The sequence below is a fragment of the Papio anubis genome, chromosome 4 (genome assembly GCF_008728515.1).
Source record: "Papio anubis isolate 15944 chromosome 4, Panubis1.0, whole genome shotgun sequence".
NCBI lineage: Eukaryota > Metazoa > Chordata > Mammalia > Primates > Cercopithecidae > Papio > Papio anubis.
In genome coordinates, this window is record NC_044979.1 from 10,276,505 (window position 1) to 10,282,754 (window position 6,250).

Consider the following 6,250-nt stretch of genomic DNA (forward strand, 5'->3'; position numbering starts at 1 on the left):
AGGAAGATATTTTTTAAAAAGTAGAGAGATGATGTGATGTTTAAAACTGAGTGTCAACTTGACTGGATTGAGAGATCCAAAGTATTGATCCTGGGTGTGTCTGTGAGGGTGTTGCCAGAAGAGATGAATATCTGAGCCAGTGGGCTGGGAAACGCAGACCTTAATCTGGTGGCACAATCTCATCAGTTTCCAGCTAATATAAAGCAGGCAGAAAAACGTGAAAAAGAGAGACTGGCCCAGCTTCCCAGCCCACATCTTTCTCCCATGCTGATGCTTCCTGCCCTCGAACATGGGACTCCAAGTTCTTCAGTTTTGGGACTCGGACTGTCTCTCCTTCCTCCTCAGCTTCCAGACAGCCTATTGCGGGACCTTGTGATCATGTACGTTAATAATAAACTCATATATATATATATATCTCCTATTAGTTGCATCCTATTAGTTCTGTCCTTTTAAGAGAATCCTGACTAATACAGATGATGAAGAAATTAATTCACATTTTAAGGTGTGTTTATTTGTTATTATTTTACCTTATTTTATTTTTAGAGATGAGATCTCACTCTATCACCCACGCTGGAGTGCAGTGGCAGAATCATAGCTCACTGCAGCCTTCAAATTCCTGGGCTCCAGCAATCCTCACGCCTCAGCCTCCCGGGTAGCTAGGACTGCGGGCGTGTGCCACCTTACTTGGCTAAATGTTTGGCAGTCTTAATGGTTTTATTTAAACATAAATAAAGTGTGCACATGAGCTGTGTATTCATTTTGTTTGCTGCACAGCCTGGCATTGGGGTTGGTGACTCTGAGGGCAGCGGGGCCGCTCTTTCCATATGGCTTTGCGGTACTTGGAGGAAACACTGTGAGCCATCTCCGCACAGGGAGGTTTGTTGCACATCAGCGGCACTTCCAACTCCTTGACATTGTGGACCAGGAACTTCCAGAAGCCACTGGGCGGCATGTGCTTTGTTATTTTTGTTCCCATAACCAGTGTTAGGCATCAATATCTGGCCCTCGAATCTTCTCCAAACCCTGTTGTCAGCACTTCTGGGTTTCCACCAGTTACACTTAATTTTAACATATCGACCTGACTGGTGCAAGATGAACTTCTTGGTCCTCTTTTTGACAATCTTGGGCTTCATGAAGGGTCTGAGGTCAGCCATCATGTCAAGCAGATGGTTGTCACCTCTGTAGGCAGCATGGAGGAAGAGACACTGGCTAACTTTTTAATTTTTATTTTTGTAGAAATGGGGGGGGGTTCTCACTACGTTGCCCAGGTTGGTCTTGAACTCCTGGCCTCAAGCGATCCTTCTACCTCACTCTCCCCATGCTGGGATTACAGGTGTGAGTCACACTGCATTCAGTTTAGGTGTGTTTATATAGGTGTGGTAATAATCTGTAATCTTGAGTTCTTTGAGTATTCTCTGGTATTTAGACAATCATTGCAACATGTAAGCAAATTTGATCTACTACATTTACTATTATGATTTATGAAAATCACTTAAAAGAGTGCGGAGTTTTTGCCTTCCGCGGCAGATGCTGTCATTGCTCTTGGATCCTTTTTCCATTTCAGACTTATTAATTCCAGTGATTGTCTCTCTGACCCCCAGCGAGTACCTGCATAGGGAGGGTAGTTACTTCTGAGTGGGCCCCAGAGCAAGAGAGGACTTAGCAGCAGGTCCAAGCTGTGGAACAAATGATCCTGCTACTGGGGCCATATGGCTCGGCAGATCCCCAATGCTAGAGGAATCCACGCTTGATAAAGACACCGTCTCTTGGCAAACCCCATTAAGAGCGTGTCAATGTAGACTCCAAAATTCTGAACAAGGCCATGCCACCTGGGGAGGAGAAATATACCTCCTTGGAAAAAGCTCTTCTTATGCTGTTGGGCACTGGTATGGTTGGGCTCTGTGTCCCCACCCAGATCTCACCTTGAATTGTGATCATCCGCCCCCACCTGTTATGGGAGGAGCCTGGTGGGAGGTAATGGAATCATGGGGACGGGTTTTTCCCATGCTGTTCTCATGATGGTGAATAAGCCTCACGAGATCTGATGGTTTTATAAAGGGGAGTTTCCCTGCACAAAATCTCTTGCCTGCCTCATTGAAGACATCCCTTCGCTCTTCCTTCATCTTCTGCCATGATTGTGAGGCCTCCCCAGCCATGTGGAACTGTGAGTGCATTAAACTTCTTTCCTTTGTAAATTACCCAGTCTCAGGTCTGTCTTTATTAGCAGCGTGAAAACGAACTAATACAGGCACGAAGTATATTTTGACTATGGATATCAACCGACATATGACCAGAGCGCCTATCACAAGTTGGCTGCTGTGCTGCTGTCAGGTCTACCAAGTCATAAAGTGGCGTGAGTGCAGAGTGGTCTAGGATAAGGTGAAAGTGCTGCATCCAGGATGGAATCTGAGCATGGCTGGGGCAGAAGTAAGTTACACAAAGAGGTGGTCCAGACCCCATGTCATTCAGTGCCCTTGAATCCATTCTTCTCCCAAGCTTCTATCCATGGCCCTGTGGGGTGCTCCCTATTGCCAACTGATGGAGGAAACAATCTGGGCCTGGTTTGTGGAAGGCTGGACTCCTACTGCAGGACTGCCTGACTCAGAAGTGGTCCTGAAGTTTGCAGTGAGCGCAAACCCTCTCCACAGAGCTGCTGCTTCGCGTGGAGAAAAGTGTCCCGGGTAAGGATGCACTTGGCCTCCTAAGCAGTGGCTAAGGCTTGCCTGGTTTGTCAGGACCCTGGAAGAAGTGATCTGCGAAGGAGTTTGGGAAAGAGGCCTGCAGGTGGACCTGGGGAGTCACCCAGTGTGTGAGACTTCTGGTATCATCATCGAGGCCCAGCCAGGAACATCCACTTCAGAGGAGTCACTGGATAAGCAGATGGACAGCATGACTCACCTTGATGTCAGCCAGCTGCTGTCCTCGGCCAGCCCAGTGTTCACACCATGGGTTGACCAGGGGAATAACTTTGGTGGGAGAGGTAGAGGTTGTGAATGTGCCTGACACAATTGGATCACTAAGGCTAATTTGACTCCTACTCTGCCTGTCAGCAGACTAATACTGGGCTCCATGACATGGTACAACCTCTTTTTTCTTTTTCTTTTTTTTTTTTTTTGAGATGGAGTCTCCTTTTGTTTCCCAGGCTAGAGTGCAGTGGCGTGATCTCGGCTCTCTGCAACCTCCACCTTCCGGGTTCAGGCAATTCTGCCTCAGCCTCCCAAATAGCTGGGATTACAGGTGCCTGCCACCACACCCGGCTAATTTTTGTATTTTTAGTAGAGACAGGGTTTCACCATATCAGCCAGGCTGGTCTCAGATTCCTGACTTCAGGTGATCTGCCCACCTCAGTCTCCCAAAGTGCTGGGATTACAGGTGTGAGCCACCGTGCCTAGCCAACATGGTGCAATCTCTTGAGACCACTTAGGCAGTTGGTGGCAAGTCGATTATACTAAAGACTTTTCACCCTAGAAATATGTGGCATGATTTCTTTGTGATCAGAATTGGTATGGCTTCTGGATATGGGTTTAAATTTTCTGCCACTACTGTCTAAGGGCACACAAAATACCCAATTTATTGATAGGAGATCTTGCAAAACGCTACCTTACATGAAGGAGCTCACTTTATAGCTAAGTAGGTGCAACAGTGGACACATGACCAAGGGATCCACTGGCTACGCCCCTCTCATGTCACAACTTTTTCTCAGACTGCCTTTCCCCCATCAGCCAGTCTTCATCCTCCCATGCTCCTGACCACCCAGCCAAGTCCATGTATATTCGTATCCTGTCCTTGGGGCACATTTCCCTTCATGCTGAGTGAAAGGCCTGCTACTGAAAGGCTTTTCCCTCGCCACCCCTTCTCAAGGTCACTTTTGAGTTGGGTTCTAGCACTGTGGCAGCCCATTTTTAGCTAAACCACCCTTGAGCCAGGTCCAGCTTTTGACCTGGAAGAATATTGGAGTGTCCTTTTAAAAACATATCTTAGGGGGAGCTGGTTAGTTCAGTTGGTTAGACCATGGTGCTAATAAAAGCATATCTTTTTTCTTTTTTTTCTGAGACAGGGTCTCCCTCTGTTGTCCAGGCCTGAGTGCAGTGGTGTGGTTGTAGCTCAATGCAATTGCGAACTCCTGGGCTCAAGTGATCCTCCCGCCTCAGCCTCCTGAGAAGCTTGGACTACAGACACATGCCACTGTGCTGGCGAATTTTTAATTTTTTTCAAAAGTAGAGGCCAGGTACGGTGGCTCACGCCTGTAATCCCAGCACTCTGGGAGGCTGAGGCGGTGGATTGCCTGAGGTCAGGAGTTCGAGACCAGACTGGCCAACATGGTGAAAACCCATCTCTACTAAAAATACAAAAATAAGCCAGGCATGGTGACAGGCACCTGTAACCCCAGCAACTCGGGAGGCTGAGGCAGGAGAATCTCTTGAACTCGGGAGGCGGAGGTTGCAGTGAGCTGAGATTGTGCCATTGCACTCCAGCCTGGGTGACAAGAGTGAAACTCCATCTCAAAAAACAAAACGGAACAAAAATAGAACCCACCAGGGCACATCTTACTGCTCTGCACTTATAACTGTAAATAGACAATTATAGCAACTACAGTGTGACAAAGGGGTGACAACTAGGGGTGCAGGCTCCTCAGAGATGACCCATCAGACAAATACTGGCCTAGAATGAGGGAAATTTAGAATGGAGAGTAGAGGAGAGAGAAGAAAATCAGTTACAGTCTGAGGACCAACCAGTAGGAACTTGTTCCACTCATTTTTCTCTTCAAAGCCTTGTCTTCTAGAAATTGTGACTAGCCACTGTCGCAGAGGATTACCTTGACAGGCACAAATGGATCTGGCAGGTGCAACGGGTGGGCAGTACTCTCCCCATGACCCTTGTGACCTTGTACCATTTTTGGGCACACTAGTTCCAGAGGGTTTTCTCTCCTAGCAGGAAGGACCCACATCTATTTGTTGGAGGGCTGCCCTCCAGCGGCCACAGCTGGAAATGCCTGATAATTTATTAGTATATTCCCTCGGGGCGCCCTTGGCCTATAGTTGATGGCTACTGGGGTATAAATTATCTGCTCTTTTGCTGCTAATTAGGACAGTTCTCAAGTGTGGCCTATGTTGTATCCAGAGCTCTCTCGGATTGAGTTGGAGGTACTCTATATGCGACTTTGACACTGTTACCCTTACTTGACCTCCTCGCCTTCCTATCCCTAATTCTCCATTCCTCTACCATTTTTTCCTAATTACTTTTACATGAATGATTACTATTATTATTATTATTTTGAGATGGAGTCTGGCTCTGTTGCCCAGGCTGGAGTGCAGTGGTGTGACAGCTTGCTGCGATCTCCGCCTTCCGAGTTCAAGCGATTCTCCAATCTCCGCTTTCCGGGTCCAAGCGATTCTCCTGCCTCAGTATCCCCAGTAGCTGGGATTACACCAGGCCTGGCTAATTTTTGTATTTTTAATAGAGACAGGGTTTCGCCATGTTGGCCAGGCTAGTCTCAAACTCCTGACTTCAAGTGATCGGGCTGCCTCAGCCTCCCAAAGTGCTGGGATTATAGGCGTGAGCCACCACGCTCAGCCCACTTTTACATGAATTCTTGTCCGGACACTTTCAATAGGGAATACAATATGCTTTCCACCGTACCTAACGCTGTGGGCGCCAACTGGTCAGGTCATTTGGTCTCCTCCTGGCAGTGGACAGCAGGCAATGAGGGAGTCAGTATGATGACAGATGACAGGTTGTCATGAGAAGACAGCCTTACTGCTACCTGATGGGGGCAGAGAACTTAAGCTAAGACATTTTCCTAGGTGTTTGAAGTGAGAGAACCAGATGTGTTAATTTTGTAATCAGAGTTTAGGTATCTAAGGGAATTTAATTTTCTAAGTCATGTTAAACATTTAAAGATGATTTGGTCAGGTAAGAGTTCATCGAAATATTAACAAAGGGACAAATAAAAGTGGCTGTTCTTTTTCATATAAAATTTGTTAGATTTATAAATAAAATAGCAAGATTTAGAAATAGAGCTTAAAGTTTTAAAATAAATTATGTTTCTAATTCATAACTAATACAGTTGACTTGAAGAAAACAAATATTTTTAGAAATTGCTTTTCAGGTAGGAGAGTACTTTTCGAGCAGCAAAAGCTCATTATACTTCGATGAAAATAAATATTGAATGAATAAATTCTAGGCTTAACTTTATGTTTATAAATATCTGTAGGTATATTCTTCATTGTAAGTGTGAATTATCAAAGAT

General features: G+C 46.0%; 1 pseudogene; it reads right to left on the minus strand.

Moving 5' to 3' along the window:
- Positions 1–567: 567 nt before the first annotated feature.
- LOC110742746 lies at positions 568–1,424 on the minus strand (annotated as a pseudogene).
- Positions 1,425–6,250: the final 4,826 nt, after the last annotated feature.